The sequence below is a fragment of the Carlito syrichta genome, unplaced genomic scaffold, assembly GCF_000164805.1.
Source record: "Carlito syrichta isolate Samal-C Ts95f unplaced genomic scaffold, Tarsius_syrichta-2.0.1 Scaffold315921, whole genome shotgun sequence".
Classification (NCBI taxonomy): Eukaryota; Metazoa; Chordata; class Mammalia; order Primates; family Tarsiidae; genus Carlito; species Carlito syrichta.
In genome coordinates, this window is record NW_007260017.1 from 51,280 (window position 1) to 69,603 (window position 18,324).

Genomic DNA, 18,324 nt, shown 5'->3' on the forward strand with positions numbered 1-18,324 from the left:
GTCCACATATACTTGACCTGCACTCTCTAATATATACACATATGCCCCAAATCCCTCCCATATATACACATACACCTAATCTCTGTATATTCACATATACCTAACCCTCTCACTGAGTATCTCTCTCTCCTAAATACACATGTATATAGGCAATCCTATATACACATGTATATAAGAGTATAACTGAGCTCCAGTGGAAGGAAATGGGGAAGTAGAAGTTACCAAAGGATAAATCTAGGACATAATCTGAAATATTAAAAACACAAAATATATTATAAAATAAAAGTTGATGATTTTTTTGTGTCAAAATTTAAAATTTCCATTTTATAAATGGTACCATGGGTAACATTAATACATGGCTGTCAGAAATGGCAAAAAATTAAATGCAATGTCCGAAATGTACAAAAGGACTGGTAGTTAGAATGCACAAGAAACCCCTGTAGTTCAAGTAGAACAAAACAGAAACTCCAAATAAAAAATGTGTGAAATAAATGAATAGGAAATGTATATACAGGAAAACCCAAAGCACTTTGAAATAAAAGGAAAGCAAAGTGATATATCAATTTGCATCTCTTGGAGCATCAACAAATTAGAAAGTCAAATAATGCTGTGTTAGAGTTGATATGGAGACACAGGAATCCCCAGACACTGCTGACAGGAATGCAAACTGAGGTTTCAATGCTATTCCTCGGAATATTTTCCAAAGAATATCTCAAATATATCCCATAAAGATGACCAGAAGGTGTAGGCAGATTGATATCCTTCACTGAGAAAGTGAGGAGGTAAGATGGGGTAACTACATGACACAGAATTGGAGGTAATGAATTAGATGTCCACAAAGTCACCTGAAGTAATCCACAAGATGCTATCTTAGTAAACTAAAAATGCATGCACAAAAGCAAAAAATAAAATAAAAGAAAAAAGAAAAAAAAAATGCATGCTCATGCTCATACAAACACACACACACACACACACACACACACACACACACAGACACACACACATACCCACTCCTTTGTGCATGTTGTTCCAGGCAGGTGGACCGGGAGAATTAAAAGCTTTCTACGTTCCACCTGATGGACACGGTAAATGCCCAGAGCACACATTCCATGAAGGAGAATGGAGGTAAGAATTTGGAGATTTTTGTCTGGTCTGGAACTCTGCACCTGAATATGCAGAAGAAAGAGATCCCTGCCATCCCACTTCCCTTCTTTCTTACCTGATTAGACCAGTTTTTTCAAAGAATGTCAATTTCAATCATGGTCAAAATGCCTACTAAAAGGGCACGAAAGAAGCAGTGTTTGTGGAGGCAGATGGTTTCTCTGAAATGAAATGCAATGTTTGGGGCTCAACGGGGTTGAATTTCTGACTCCTTTCCCCATCTCACCAGCATGTTGAATTCTGGGTGCTTCATCCTAACCCCCTGCTCATGCCATACCCATCCTGGACTACCAATCTTGGCGGCTTGGGCCTTTACCCCATATGATAATGAGGGTACCATTCAGGTCTCCATGCTCAGCCTGGCAGGAGTATTTGTCTTCTTCTCCAGGGATGGCCACATTCACCAAGCACTGGCAGATTCCATTCCCACTAGGGCAGCACCCTCTGTGGTCTGAGTTCAGGTCACCCTGAACCCTCAGCAAGTTAAGCATGGTAGCACAAGGGAAGAAACACAGGGCTTCGCACTGCAGCTCCATTTCCCACCAAGAGGTCTGATGACTGATCACATGGACTGAAGGAGGTTCTGGAAGCAGGAGTGAAATGAGAAATAAATCCTAGTCTCAGCTCTTCCCAGGCTTGCCTTCCTCTCTCCTAAGATTCAGAAACCACCTGCAAGCCAGTTTCGGGCCCTCAGCTAGTGCTTTAGCATCAGCTTTTCACACTCAAGAAACCCTCATGGAAGAGAGAAACTACAGGGTGAAGTATGCCTCCCCCACCAAAAAAAGTTGTTGAAATCCTAACCCCCGGTACTTGTGGGTGTGACCTCATTTGAAAATAGAGTCTTTGCAGGTGATCAGGTTAAGATGAGGTCATCAGGGTGGGCTATAATCCAATATGACCAGTGTCCTCATAAAAAGGAGAAATGTGGATGCAGAGATAGGCTTGAATAGAAGCAAACACATAAGGAGAACCCCCATGTCAAGTCAAAGAATGTCTGCGGCTACTAGAAGCTAGGAGAGGCCAGGTTTTCTGTCACTGCCCTCGGAATCAACTCTGAGGACACCTTGATTTCAGATTTCTAGCCTTCAAAACTGTGAGACAATAAATATCTGTTGTTTAAACCACCCAGTTTGAGATTAATTTACTACAGCCCCAGAAAACTCATACTGTAGGGGATAGGTACTAAATTGTGTTTCCCAAAACTCATATGTTGAAATCCTAATCCACAACTTGATGGTATCTGGAGATGAGGCCTTTGGGAAGTAGAGTTAGATGAGCACATGATGGTCAGAGGTCTTATGATGAGATTAGTGCCTTTATAAAAAGAGACAACAGTTAGCCCTTTCTCTTTTTCTCTTCCCAACACACCCCTTGCCCACAGAAAGATATGTGAGAACACAGTGAGATGGAAGCCACCTACAAGTTAGGAAGTGAGCCCTTACCCAGGGACTGAATTGACCAGAGCCTTGGTATTAGGCATCCCAGATAAGAGAAAATAAATTTCTATTTTATTTAGGTCTTTAGTCTACAATATTTTGTTATAGCAACTAGAGGCAAGTAATACAGTAGAAGGGATGAATCATGGAGTCATGGGATGAATCTTGGAATTATGTAGTTCCAAGTTCATGCCTCTAGCAAAAGGTTTCCCTGAAATCTCTGAGAAAAATCAAATGAATTAAATTATTTTGGGGAACATATAAGGAATCTGTTAAGTTTGCAAGAGCTGAAGAATGCTTTATAACAGCAATGTCTAATAGAACCTTCTGTGATGATAGAACTCTTTCTGCACTGTTCAAAATTGTATCTACTTGCCACATGTAGTTATTGAGCACCTAAAATGTGACCAGAGTTTCTGAGAAACAAAATGTTCAATTTTACTTAATTTTAATTCATTGCAATAGCTACATGCGGGTAGTGGTTATCATATTGGACAGCCTAGCTCTAAGTCTTTTTTTTTTGAGTTGGAGTCTCACTCTGTCACCCAGACTGGAGTGCAGAGGCCGCTCTCAGTCACCGCAGCCTCGACCGACTGGGCTCCGGCGATCATTCCGCCTCAGCCTTCTGTGTAGCTGGAACTACAGGTGCGTGCTACCACGCCTGGCTAATTTTTAACTTATTGTAGAGATGAGGTCTTGCCAAGTTGCCCAAGCGGGTCTTGAACCTGCGGGCTCAGGCAATCCACTCACCTCAGCCTCCCAAAGCATGAGATTACAGGCTGAGCCACCGAGCCTGGCTCTCTAAGTCTTCTAAGTGAAACAGGAGTCACTAGGGTAGATGCTGGTCGCAAAGTGCCGTTGGCAGTTGGCACACATGCAAGAGGCAGATGCTACAATGAGGTCTCCCCAAACCTGGGGATAAGGTCACTTCATCTCTGCCTGTCCATTAAAATATAATTGATATTTATAATGTATGTTTTAAGGTTATTTTTCATACAAAAATATCACTCAGGAACTAATATGGCAATTTAAAAACATTGCATACAATTTAGTGTTATAACAAATTTAAATAAACATCTCCTTTAAGCTTTTAAATTTAATTTGCGAAACTCGTTACTGCATTGGTTATTCTACCAAATTTTTAACAGTCATTTTTGAGAGGGCTCTTGCAATTTGACTAACCAAGTTAAAAACAAAGAAACAAAACCTCCAAATTGAGACTATAATTCTTATATATTGGATTTTTAAAGTATCTAATTATCTGATCAATAAAAGAAATTGTTCCAAATTCTTCAATATCTCTTAAAAATTTTTTAAAAAAATAAGTTAACACTTTACATAGTGAATCTTAAGTGTTTTTAAACTTTCTAATAATGCTTATCAGTTTAGTAAGATATCAAATTAAAAATTACAGTGTACATTATTTTCTTAAGTATAATTTTATATAACTCAAATTCTTGTAATCACATGAAATACGTATACATAATTTTAACACAAAATAAGATAATGAATTTAATTGACTTTATCACTTACCAGTTTAAATCTATACTTGTGCAGGGTAAAGATACATTTGCCTCCTAATCATTGTGTCCTCTCCCAACCCAAACAGTTATGTGACCATCAGCCTCTCCAGAATAATCTTTGGGAACATCTCCAGCTGATTATGGTTGCCTAATAACTAGAGATTTTGGCCAGAAAATAAGTTCTGAAGTTACAAATACTTCAGATTAATTCTTTTTAGACTTCAACTGACAGCATTTTATTATTCTGGGCTATTACATTAGTCTTCTAAGTGGCCACTCAGCTCAGCCCAGAGGTCCTCTCCCAGTCCAGTTTCCTGAAGGCAAACTACACTTTGCCCAGTTGCCTCAACTGTCTCTCATGCTAACTCCCTCCAGGATGTGGCTGTGTAGATGGTCTCTAACTGAACACTACTTTCCTTTGGTCTGGTAGCTTTGCCTAAGGTCATTCTATTGACAAATATAATACAATCTGCAGCCCAAGCTAAGGACATTAAAACATGTCTAAAGGAAGAATGTGCCAAGATAAAGGAGGAGGTGATCAGCAAATACTCATGAAGGGATTCGGAGAAACATGAAACAGCCATGAACGGAAATGGATGCCCTAATTTCCAACAGGAAAACTTAACATTGCATCTACTAAGTGAATCATAGGCTGCCTTGGATGAAAGAATGGTTCATTAAAATTAACAAATTTACTTGATTCTGACTCTCCAACTTATCAATGGAAAACAAAAGTAATTCCGTTTCTCATGTTGAATTTCTGATGGAAAGCAGGTGTCTTATTCAAATTAAAACATGAATTATAGTTCATTGATCAACTAGTATTCATATCATAAATTCAATTACACTAAGTTTTCTATTCCAATTTCTTATCATTTTGGACAGGAGTTGCTAATTCTTTACTCACCTGCCTTCCCTGTGTCACCACGGCAATTTCTGCTCTGACAGAACTAAGACCATTGCCCACTGCTGAACTGTTTGTCTAAGTACTGAAATTTGGAGACATTCTAACAAGTACTGGCTTTTATGACCACAGGATGTGTGTGTATGGGGAGAGAGTGGAATGATAGTGCAGAAGGTCACAAGGCTGAAACTAGTTTTAAAGATTCCATTAGAAAGGATCTTTACCTAATTGCATGGGAGATTTCTTTCCAGGTCCCAGGTGCTTCTGAAGACAGTGCTTACAGCTACCATTGACAAAGCCAAGGTAGTGTTGTGCCAAGCCTTTATCCTTGTTCTGGGCTTCAGGAATGTTAGCACTCCAGCTGAGTAATCCTGGGTGGAATGTGAGGTAGTTCTGCCCCTCATATCTGTATTTTCAGTAGCTCTCATAGTTGCCAACTTTCTGGAGGTCACAGCCCAGAGCCATCCACAAAATATGAGGCCCTGGTGTTCAAAGAATTCGAAAAGACATATTATTTCAGGTCAGGCGAGTAAAACTCTCTTTTTCTCTTTCCCCACATAGCATTTGGGCAGAGAGGACCTGTTGCCTTTCCAGCACAGAAACTCTAATAGGAGGGCTGATTCCTTATCCAGGTCTGAGATTTCAAGACACTGAGAGGGAGTCCCTCCCCCTCCCTGGATCTTGCCTCCACCTAATTTTGTTTCTCTATTCACCAGGCCTCTGGCTGTTTTACTTCATGATGTCCCATAGCAGCACTCTGGATTTCCATTCTGAGCTTCACATTCTGCACCAACTCTTCCCAGTCCTTGGAGCCCTCCAGGGTCTCCCACAGATCCCAGTTTCAAATACTGTGGCCTTTATTGCCAGATTTCAAAAATATTGTTTGTTCACATTTGCAATTGCCTTTGACTGACTGAGCGATGGTTGTGTAGAGAATGTGAAGGGAAGAAGACCTTGAAAAAGAAGATGCTATCTTCAGAGACGTGGTGTGTATGGTAGCAACATACAGGGCTAATCTCAAATCGCAGAAGACCCTACACAAAACCACCCAAGGGACCTATGATTTCTGTCTAATAAGACCATGTACCAAGCCTACAAGTATCCCATGATCCCTTAGCTAGGATCCATTTTCTTTCAGGGATGAAAATAGTGGTGACTAATTTCCTACTTAAAAGGCACAGGTATGGGTGAAATTTTGGTTCTGACTAATCTTACAAAGAAGTAGTAACAGACCAGGCGTGGTGGCTCAAGCCTGTAATCCCAGCACTTTGGGAGGCTGAGGTGAGGAGATTGCCTGAGCCCATGGATTCGAGAACAACCTGGGCAACTTGGCGAGACCTCATCACTACAATAAATCAAAAAATTAGCCAGGCATGGTGGTGCGTGCCTGTAGTTCTGGCTACTTGGAAGGCTGAGGCGGAAGGATCACCTAAGCCCAGTAGGTTGACGCTGGTGGCCACTACACTCCAGCCTGGGAGACTCCAACTCAAAAAAAAAGGTAGAAACAGTAGACCCACTACCTGAGGCATGGTTGCTTTTCTTGATTTTACTGGTCTGGTCTCTCTTTCAGGGATCTGTCCATTCCTGGCTCCTTTTCTCAAGCTTTTATAGAGCTGCTTCTCAAACATTTGTCTTCACCTATCGTCTAGCTTCTTCCTTTCTTTTCTGTTTTGTTCTCCTATGTCTACTTCATCTTACACACTTTTAACTGTTAACTTTTGCAAATGCCTCTCTAACCCACAGTCTCTTGGCATTATTGACATTTGAGGTCAGATAACTGTTGTTTGGGGTTATCCTGGGCATTGTACAATGTTTAGCTACATCCCTGGCCTCTACTTACTAAACATCAGGAGCTCATCTCAGATATGACAACTGAAAATATCTCTAGACATTGCCAAATGTCCCTAGGGTAGGGTGGTGGTATAATCTCCAGTAGAGAACCATTGCTTTATCAGATATTTCCAGGTTTGGCCTGTACCCCTCTTCCTAGACTTGTAATTTGAATTGCCTACTGTTCATCTACAGAGCACTTTTCCCACCAGCACTTTTAATCAGTCAGTTTAAAGGTGCATACATGGAATCAATGACACTTTCTAACCTGGGGTTAGAAATTGGACATCCATGAACCAGATGGGACCTGAAAATGCATGTTCCTGTTTTTTTAAAAAAAATTATTTTCTTAAATAAGATTTTGTTGTACTGGGCTTGCATTTTCATAGAGTGGGTCCAGGAAGAGCTTGTAACCCTTTGAAATGGGGGCTTCAAGCCCTTATATTCCCCACCACTTGTTTTCTTGCACATACCACAGTTCTCCATTGCAGGCATTTGATTTGTAGTCCCTCATCTAACCCATCCTGAACATTGGTTCCAGATAAGCCTTTCTTAAATGTAGTTCCGATCAAACAATGCTCCAGCTCAAACTGCTCTCCCGTTCAATAGACTTCAGTAGCCATCTCTCCTCTATTGAAGTGTTGACATTGCTTAACATGAGGCCTAAGGGACCAGTATAGGACAGCCCTGGCCTCATCTATAAATGAGTGGCTTTGGGGTCCAAGATTCTATCCTTGCCTTTCCCTCAATTGTAATCTCAAATTGTTCTAGTCTTACTTTTTATTTAAGGGGAGAAACAGAAAATAAAATTCAATTTGCAGAACGATAGCTTTGTACTAATGATCATGCTAGGGAATTCACATACAAGAATTATTTAAGATTCTCAACATCATTGAAAAATATATTATCAAATGGATGGCTGCGGGACTTGTCCAAGATCATATTTTGCTTTAATCATTTCAATGATGTCTCAGAGAGGAACCATAACAATTTTCAACAAAAAAAATATTTTTTTCTTTTTTTAAGAGACAGGGTTCTGCTTTGTTGATATTTTGACCACACTGATCTCGAACTCCTAGGCTCAAGTGATCTTCTGACCATAGCCTCTGGAGCAGTTGAAACATCAGGGTCTTGCCATCATACCTGTGTAAAATAAAGTTCATATTATTGGACTTTACACCCACGTTCTTTGTCTTCCTTTGCAGCAAGTAGCCTAAACCCAGGATGGATTTCTAAGATAAACTTTCTTTTCTTTTCAGCTAATCGTTCACTAATATAATATATTGTACATATTATATACATTGTATACATATTTAGTATCTTAATATTTTATATATGATATAATGCACACATATATTGTACCCCTAAACTTCCTCCCCTCACCCAGACCCTGCGGGACTCCTCTTAGATTCCAGATCACTTCATGGCCTTTGCTCCTTCCCAGCTCATGACCCTCCCTCTAGCTAATTTGTGACTTCAGAATTTTCCTCTGGCTCCTGGTGGGTGCCCTTCCTTCTGCTTTGGCCCTACCCACTACCCCTTACTTTCTGTTCTTTTCCCAATATTATCCGAATCCAAATCCACCTGTATATGCGGCTCCTGCTGCTCCACCTGGCTTATTTCAGCCCCTACACTCCATTTAGTCGCGAGAGAAATCCTGCACAGATCATTTTTTTTTTTTTTTTGCCAACAGACTTTGTGCATAACTCTTTTATAGCAGTTTATTTACAAACTCAGTACAAGTTTATGAGACAAAAATTAAAACAAGACAAGCAACAAAAAGAAAATAAAAAGGCACTTGAAATTCCAAATGTTATAAACAAATCCATCAAATTTCAATCAGTTTTGACCACACAAAATTAGATTTTCAAAAACTTTTATAACCTGTTACATTTAAAAAATTTTCTTCCCAACTTTTTATATCCATTCAGTTTTATTTATCATTTTCTCTTTAATTTAAAACAATTTGTAAAATTATCTAAACTAGACAAAATTACTTTCCCTTAAACACATTTTCAAGCCTTGCATATTTTTCTTTTTCTTTTCTTCCTTTTTTTTTTAACCAAAAATGCACTCCACCTTTCTTAGACACTTAGTATACAGAATTGTTTTTCTTATATCTAGTAGTTTTAATTAAATGTATTAATTATAACATTAACTCCTAGTAACCCTTATTTTCAGTGAAAAGCCTAGGAGGTAAGCAATTTAAAATATGTAGCAAACACGGAGCCCAGGACAAAGGACAGAGCTGTGGAGATAATGCCTGGAACATTCAAGCTCTCCCAGTGTGGTCCAGCTGGGTCCAGGTGGTCCAGGGAGAATGGGTCCTGCTGATATGCCCAGGTCTCACCATGGTCATTTGTCTAGACCCCAGAATCCAGAGACTTAAAAATACACACACACACACACACACACACGCACACACACACACACACACACACACACACACACACTAGAAGCAATTGTTTTATAACCTTAAAACATCTAGCAGAGACAGTAGCCCTGTTCGACCAATAAAGCCATGTAAAAATTTCTAAATTAAATTCTGAATACTGTCTTATTCTACTTTACCAACAATTTAAAAACTACCATTATTACCAAAGATTATGAAAATCACATGAACTTGAAAAACATTTGGGATAGTTATTTAATTTATAAGTACTCATGTATTTTTAAGTTAATTTGGTACCATGTCATATTCATATATGAAGAAACAACACATGAACACAAGTATGTATCTAAAAGCAAAAGAGATCAGGGAGTTTAATGTAAAAGAGAATAGAGCTACAGACTTGAAAGAAATCTGTCCACTTGCAACTATTGGTGTTTCATGAGGAAAAACAGTTTTTTCTTTAAAAGAGGAGTCTGTAGCACCCTTTCTGTTTTCTTTAATGAATCCCAGGCTGTTATAAATTTTTTTTGTCCTCTCCTGTGGCATTGATGGTAATAAGAGGAAGGAGGGACAGACAGAAGTAAATGGAGAAACAGATGGGAGCACAAGTGGTTAGCAGAGGTTTTTAAAAAAGGAATTCATTTGATTGAGAAATTTTTATAGAAGGTGAACAAAGGCCTTAAAACCATATATATATATATATATATATATATATACACCATAGACATACACACACACACACACACACACACACACACACACACACACATATACAGGGGGTGCCAAAAAATGTATACACATTTTAAGAGATGTTATCTATGTATTACTTTTTGAAGTTGAATTGAATTATGGTAGCAATATGTAGTATGACGTTCACTCAGTATTCAATCGTGCTTCCACCATTTTTTTTTTACTGTCCTGCCTGTCACATGGTAACGCTAGCATTCATATGATTTACACCATCTTTTGAACAAACTTCATACTTAAGATGTATATGCATTTTGGGGGCCACTCCCTGTATATATGCATATATATGGAGTGAGAGAGAGAGATAAAGAGAGAGCGAGCCTAAATGTCAGCTTTAATTAAGTCAATTTTTGACTACAGATATAGATGTGTGCCTAAAAAATTATTTCAAATCTCTTATTATCAGATTCACAGATTTTATCTGAGACAAGGAGCTGATATTTCTGTCTTCTGAGTCTTTTTTTAAACCAAAGTTTTTGTTTTAAGTTAAGCACTAATCACCTAACCAAAACTAGGACTTAAGACACACGAGGCTTCTGTAAAGGGGTGCAAAACAGTCATCACAAGATCCAAAACCACTACCAAAGACAGTTAAAGAAAGGAAAGTTTTCACTAGTCACAAATGAGGCACAACCCACATTTCTATCTAGCCATATTTTCTAAGGCCTCAGCTTCTCAGTTGATTATCTTCACACAAAGCCCCCAAATCTCGTGTGCCCCTCCACAGATGGAAGAAGACAGGAATTAAAAAGCTGTCCATGAAAAGGAAACAGATGAATAACAAATAAGTATTCCCAAAAGTCAAAATTCACAGAACTATGAACACTCTAACTATGAACCCGAGAGACTGTTTCTCTGGCCAAGAGTTGAACCCAGGCCCTTGTGGTAAAAGTATAAAATCCTAATCATTAAACCACAAGATGGTATATGTTCCCCTATAAATCTTGGAGATTGTAGAATGCAGGCAGTTTGAGTGTACATAAGATTTTAATTTTGTTTTAGGTCATATTTTTGCTTTTTAATTTCATAAAGAGAATTTTTCTTTTCTCTTTCTTTTTATTATTTATTTATTTATTTGAGTTGGAGTTTCACTCTGTCGCCCAGACTGGAGTGCAGTGGCATGCTCCCAGTCACCGCAGCCTCGACCTGCTGGGCTCCGGCAATCCTTCCACCTCAGCCTTCCAAGTAGCTGGACCTACAGGCGCGTGCTACCATGCCCGGCTACTTTTTGATTTATTGTAGAGATAAGGTCTCGCCAAGTTGACTGGGCGGGTCTCGAACCTGTGGGCTCAGGCAATCCTCTCACCTTGGCCTCCCAAAGTGCTGGGATTACAGGCTGAGCCACCAAGCCCAGCCCCTTCTTTCTTTTTAACTTAGGTGTCTAAAGGATACATCTTCTGGCCATTGACAATTAGAATTCCAATCTCATTCCAATAGTGACTCAATTCAACAACTTCTTTAGAGAAGGAGCAATCCCAAAGATTCCCCCCACACTCCCAGAAATTGGCTAAGCTAGACAAACTTTTTTGAGAGTTTGACACACTCAAAACAAAAATATCGGGTTCCCAGTCATTTTCAGACAGGACACCCATGTGACCTAAGAGTCATAGCCCTCTAGATGGCAGAGAATCCTCCCACTTGATCACAAGTCACACTCTCAAGAACATAAAAGAAAATGAGAGAATCTCAGTTGGTACTACTTTTTATGACGGAACAACACAGAAAGACAAAAAAAAAAAAAAAAAAAAAGACTTTCTGGGAGGAAAAGAAAGGTATCAATAATATAAACATTCATACAAAAAAAATACATCAGAATAGCTACACCAAGACCAGTTGCATGCAAATCCTTTTCTCACATTTATCAAAAGTTTGCAGAAGAAACACTTATTTTTATTGTCTGTTAAACCAGATTGCACACAGAAAGAAAGAGGTAAAACGGCTTGGTGGCTCAACCTGTAATCCCAGCACTTTGGGAGGCCGAGGTGAGTCGATTGCCTGAGTCTGAAGGTTTGAGACCAGCCTGGGCAACTTGGTGAGACCTTGTCTCTACAATAAATAAAAAAATTAGCTGGGCATGGTAGTGCATACCTGTAGTTCTGGCTGCTTAGAAGGCTGAGGTGGAAGGATTGCTGGAGCCCAGCAGGTCGATGCTGGGATGGGCTGTGAGTGTGCCACTGCACTCTAGCCTGGGTGACAGAGTGAGACTCCAACTCAAAAAAAGAAAGAAAGAAAGAAAGAGGCAGGGAGCCTGGCTGGTAAAAAAAATCTTACTCTTATGCGGGCTTATCAGGTTCTGGATTCCTCTCACTGTAGTTTCCTAAAGAACAGAGTGGCTATAGTTACCCTGTTCCTGTTGCTAAATTGTTAGGGACCAAGAAAAAAGTCCTCTTTTGCTCTCTGAATATTTGTTGAAAAATCAACTTGCAAAGGCAGATTAATTGGAGAAAAGACACACACATTTGTTTATTTATTTACACTGGAGCCTTCAGAATGAAACTCAAAGAAACAGAGGAAAATGTTCATTTTTATGCTTAGGTTCAACAAAGTATGAACAATTGTATAGATATATGATTGGACAAAAAGAGTATGATCTAATGCTAATAGACTGAGTAGGGAAGTCCATGTAGGCCTAGCTGTTTAGATTCTTCTGGCCCTCTGAGCCTGTATTCCTTCCTTCTGGGTATGGGATAGGATCTTTCCTGGAATGGGTATTTTAGGACCTACAGTCAAACAAGGTAGTTTATGTAATTTGTTTATAGCCAGTTTTTACACAGAAAGATAGAGGAAAAATTAGGATAATACTTTTAGGTTTTATGCTGGCTTTGGGGAAAATGGGTTCTGGTTTCTATGATCTACCTTGGGGGAGAATGATACTGAGAGACTGGAGGGCAGAAGAAGTTCAGAGAGTAACTCTTGCTTCTGAGCCCTTTATTTTGTGGTATGGTTTTCTAAGCCCTGTAACACAACCAAGGAGTTTACAGTCAGGCTGAGGAGATATTCCCTAATACATTAAATAGCCAAATAGTAATGCTCTGGAGTTCTACGGCTATAGTGGAGCCCTTGGGCTCAAAGATCCTCCTGGCACCATGCCTGGCTCTAAAGATCTGCTTACTTCCTTCTTCTTACTGTACTGTGACCTTACTCCAGCTTCTCTGAAACTCAACCTGCTCTTCTGTTAAATGGGGGTAATAATTTCTGATCACCACCTCAAACTTTATTTTAAAGACTTCTTACAACATTTAACAGATATAGACATAACTAGAAAGTACTAATTACAAACCTGATGGATTAAGAAAAAACTGTCTATAACACATTATGGTTTAGAGTGCCATCTATCTCCCGTTAGAACTAATTACATATCATAATATAAATGGTGCAGATGGGAAGAGTTTGAGGCCAAGGCATAACTACTTTTATTAAATATTATCCTTCAGCTCTTTCATGAGCTAGATACTCTAAAGAAGAAAATTTCCTCTATATTTAGAAAAGTCCATATATTATTAATTATTGATGAGAGAAAGCAACAGCTCTTGTATACTTAAATATAACCTAAGTTTTTGTAAACTGCCCTATTTCATCTACCTTCTGATATATGTATGTGCATATTTTTAGGGCACATTAGCACATTAATTTTAATCAGTCTGCAAGGAAGTCAAAGTTATATTGCAAAGTCACTTAGTCTAAGCCTCAATTTTCTTATTTTTAAAGAAGTAATAATAGTAGACATTCCATAGGATGATATTTAGAATTAACTTTAAAAACAAAAAATTGCCAGGCTCGGTGGCTCAGCCTGTAATCCCAGCGCTTTGGGAGGCTGAGGTGAGTGAATTGCCTGAGTCTGCGGGTTCGAGACCTGCCCGGGCAACTTGGCGAGACCTCATCTCTACAATAAATCAAAAATTAGTTGGGCGTGGTAGTGTGTGCCTGTAGTTCCAACTACTTGGAAGGCTGATGCCGAAGGATCGCCGGAGGCCAGCAGATTGAGTTTGCGGTGGCCGGGAGCAGCCACTGCACTCCAGTCTGGGTGACAGAGTGAGACTCCAACTCAAAATAAATACATAAATAAATAAAATAAAAAATTGATAACTGAGGCCTTTAGCACAGTGCCTGACACATTATCAAGACAAAACCAGTATTTCTTATGTTTATATATTCCAAGATAATATTACTAATAATAACATCAATGATATTCCTTATCTGAGGTTACTCTCTACCAGGTGACAGTTCAATATACTCTTACAAATTGCCTATATTGCAGTTATCTCACAATTAAGATAAAACATTAAAAAAAAATTAGCCTCTGTAGGTCCCTGAGAGTTTTGGGGAATCAGAAAACAGTGCTTCAAAACAGAGGCCTCAAAGCAGCCTCAGAAAAAAAGGTTTTTCCTTGAACTTCTGCCTTCCTGTCTGACAGTCCCATTCTCCTCCAAGGCTAGCCAGAGAAACTAAAGCCCCTCTCCTTCAAGGTGGGTCATGGAAACCAGAACCCCTTTCCCCCAAAACCAGCCATAAAATCTAAAAGTATTACTCTTTCCCTCTACCTGTGTAAAAAATGGCCATAAAAATTATATGATACCTTGTTTGATGATAGGTCATAAGACCCCCATTCCAGAAATGGTCCTCCCCTATACCCAGAAGGAAGTAATGCTGCACAAAATATCTCAGAAAAATCTAACCAGACAGGCCTTACTTGGTTTCCTCTCAGTCTATTAACATTAAACATTTTATACAATAGTTCCACACAGCTGTCCATTTTGTTGAACCTAAACATAAAATAGACAATTTCCCCTGTATCTTTGAGTCTTCATTCTAAAGGCTCCCATGTTTATACATTAATACATTTGTATGCCTTACCTTCTCTCTTGTGAATTTTTCTCTTGTCAGTGATTTTCAGTGACCCTTCAGAGAGTGAAGGGGTACCTACAAGTTCTTATATTTAATTTACTGCTCTCATTTGGGACATAATTGAAGTGGCTTCTCCACGTGACTATTTCTACTCCCATTATTTGGCAAAATTGGTGGTTTCCTCCTTTGGTCTCTATACCGATAGACAGAAAATATCACATTTTTTTCCCAACGTTTTTTCCCTTTTACTGGAAACTATAGACACAATGAGTGCAGTTATTATTTCCTCTACTTAATAATTGTTTAGGAAAGTGAATGAATTGACCTGAGTTTCTAAAGGGATCAGGCAGGCTGTCACATACTTGTAATCCCAGCACCTTGGGAGGTCTAGTTCAGAGAATTGCTTGAGCCCAGGAGTTTTAGACCAACCTGGATAGCATAGTGAGACCTCATCTCTACAATAAAAAATTTTAATAATAATAATTAGCCAGGCATGGCTGCGTGTGCCTATAGTTCGAGCAGTTCATGAGGTAAGGCCAGAAGATTGCCTGAGCCCAGGAAGTTGCAGTGGTGAGCTGTCATTGTGCCACTGCACTCCAGCCTGGGTGACAGTGAGACCCAAACTCAAAACAAACAAACAAACAAACACACAAACAAACAAACAAAAAACCCTCAAAGGTCCTGGGAGCCAGTCTCTGAACTTGGATACTTTGGGCTTTTACTCCAGTGTCATAGCTTCTCAATACTGTCATTGTCAATTGTGACTAATACTTATTTCTGTCCATTCAAAAACTCTGTATGTGAATGAGTTTTGAAGTCTGCTGAGTAAGGTAGTGTCAACCCAAAGTCAATAATTTGCCAGGCATCCTGATAAGCAGCTGTCCCATTACCAGAAATTTAAATTTGACGCGCCATCTAGCACAAACAACTTCCTACATTGTCCATGCCTTTAAGCAGGAGTGAATTGAGGCCAAAGTAAATTTTTTTTTTCTTGTAGAACAACTCTTTCATATGGACTAGGGCATTTTTTGTTAACAAACCCAAATAATTTTTATTCCCGTAAAAGCCAAGCCAAGATATATGTGCCTAAACACATATTCAGCAGCCGGAGTTGCAGCATTACATCTTATCTGCAAATGATCCAGATATTCAATGAACATCCATCATTTAATTTAGAGTTTAGCTGGTCACAATGGCTTACACCTGTAATCCCAACACTTTGAGGAAGATTGCCGAGACCAGTCTGGGCAACACAGTGAGAACTTGTCTCTACAAAAAATACAAAAATTAGCCAGGCATGGTAATACGTGCTGATGGTCCCAGCTACTTGGGAGACTGAGGCAGAAGGATTGTTTGAACCCAGGAGGTCGAGGCTGTGGTGAGTTGAGATCCCACAAGTGCACTTGACACTGCACTCCAGCCTGGGTGATAGATTGAGACCCTGAACCAAAAAAAAAAAAAAAAAAAAAGTTAGTTTAGCAAAACTCTATGGGTATAGCAGCTAAAAAGATCTGAGAAACCTTCCCAAGTAAACATATTACAAAACACAACTTTTTTTCTTGCAACAGAGTCTAGGGTAGAGTGCAGTGGTGCAATCAAAAATCACTGTAACCCCGAATTCCTGGGCTCAAGGCATCCTACAACCTCAGCCTCTTGAGTAACTAGAACTACAGGCACGTCCCTCCACACTTGACTAATTTTTAAATCCTCCCACCTCAGTTTCCCAAAGTGTTGGAATTACAGGAGTCAGCCATTACTCCTGATCAAATCTATTTTTAAAAAATTGTTATCTGCTGGAGTTCCACTACCTTAAAAAATTTAAAAGTTAAAAAAAGAAAAAAAACTTTTATATTTCATTCTCTACCTAAAACTCTTAAAATTGCTAGCTGTCAATTGCATGTTTTTAATTTATTCATTTATATTTTTGCATTTCTCAGATGAATAAACAATGACAGAGATGGGTGTTCTGTAGGATTTTATACAATTTCTACTTTGATGCAGTATACTTTTTGGGATCTTATTTAGGTTGAGTGTGTTTAAGGGAATATAGATTACAATCAAGATGTTGGGTTGACCTTAGGCACGTAGTACAGTCACAAAGCCCTTAATTATCTGCATTCTTACTGGTCCATAAAAATTAATACATGTATTATTATTACTATGATTGTGGTCATTATTGATAACACTCTAATCCTGAATTTCACAATTCTGCTCCCTATTAGGCAAGAGCTAGTTCTAGTGTTACCATGTTTGTACAGCGGTTATTTTCTTGTTATCCTCCTCACTGTGGTCATTTCACTTCAACAATGAAAATAACTAATTTAATATGTTAAAAATTTCCCTTTAAGACCCTATTTTTAACCTCCACTCCCAGGTAAGATGGACCATTCCGTCCTTTTCATATTCACTCTGACCTCCTTTTCACAACCGCTATTATCTACCTTTTTCTAGGTCCCCCCTTCTCCAACCCCCACTATGAGTTTATCTTATTTACTCTTTTCCCCTGAACTCAGTATAGTGCTGGGCTTACTGAAGGTGTTGATTAATTATTTGTAGAGTGAATGAATCAACCAGTATGATTTTTTAACAAGAGTTCAAGGCATTTAATTTGTTCCTCCCACATTCTTGCCTGCCTGTGAAATCACTGTACTTTCATGGCTTCCCAGTACCTCAGAATTATCATATGTCAAACAGGGATAATAATTTTTGCCCACTGAAAGAGATGGAAAACTAAGTGTATAACTAGAGGTTAAAAATTACCTACAAGTCAGGAAAAATAGCAATATATCCTCTTCTGAAACAATCATTCGTGTGTGTGTGTGTGTGTGTGTGTGTGTGTGTGTGTGTGTGTTCCTGGTTTGGAGCGCCATCTTGTGTCCACCAGAAAACAACACGATGTAAATGTATGTGATTTCGATATGAATTTGCAGAGGTGAAAACACTTCAGTTTAAAACTTACTAAATGTATTAGGTAGTCAGGAGCATATTTTTATTTTATGCATTTTATAAATAGAAATACTCAAAAGTCTTACCATCTTCGACTTCAGTTGGTATTTTAATATGTGTATATTTAGGAAATATGATTTATAATCAATCAGTCTGCAGTGCTGTTTTGGAGAAATTTGAATTTTCAGTTTCTATGTCCTAATTGGAGAAGTGGTAATGATTGCAATGGTAGTTATCTTATAGGGTGTTGGTAGCCCGAATGAAAACAGTGCATACAATGCCTAGTTCACAGGAAGAGTTCAGTTAACTGTTATCTTTATTGGCATTTAAAAACCAACAACTAGCCAGGCTTGGTGGCTCAGCCTAATCCCACGCTTTGGGAGGCTGAGGTGAGTGGATTGCCTAAGTCCGTGGGTTCGAGACCCGCCTGGGCAACTTGGTGAGCCCTCATCTCTACAATAGATCAAAAAATTAGCCGGGTGTGATAGTGCGTGCCTGTAGTTCCAGCTACCTGAAAGACTGAGGCGAAAGGATCCCCGG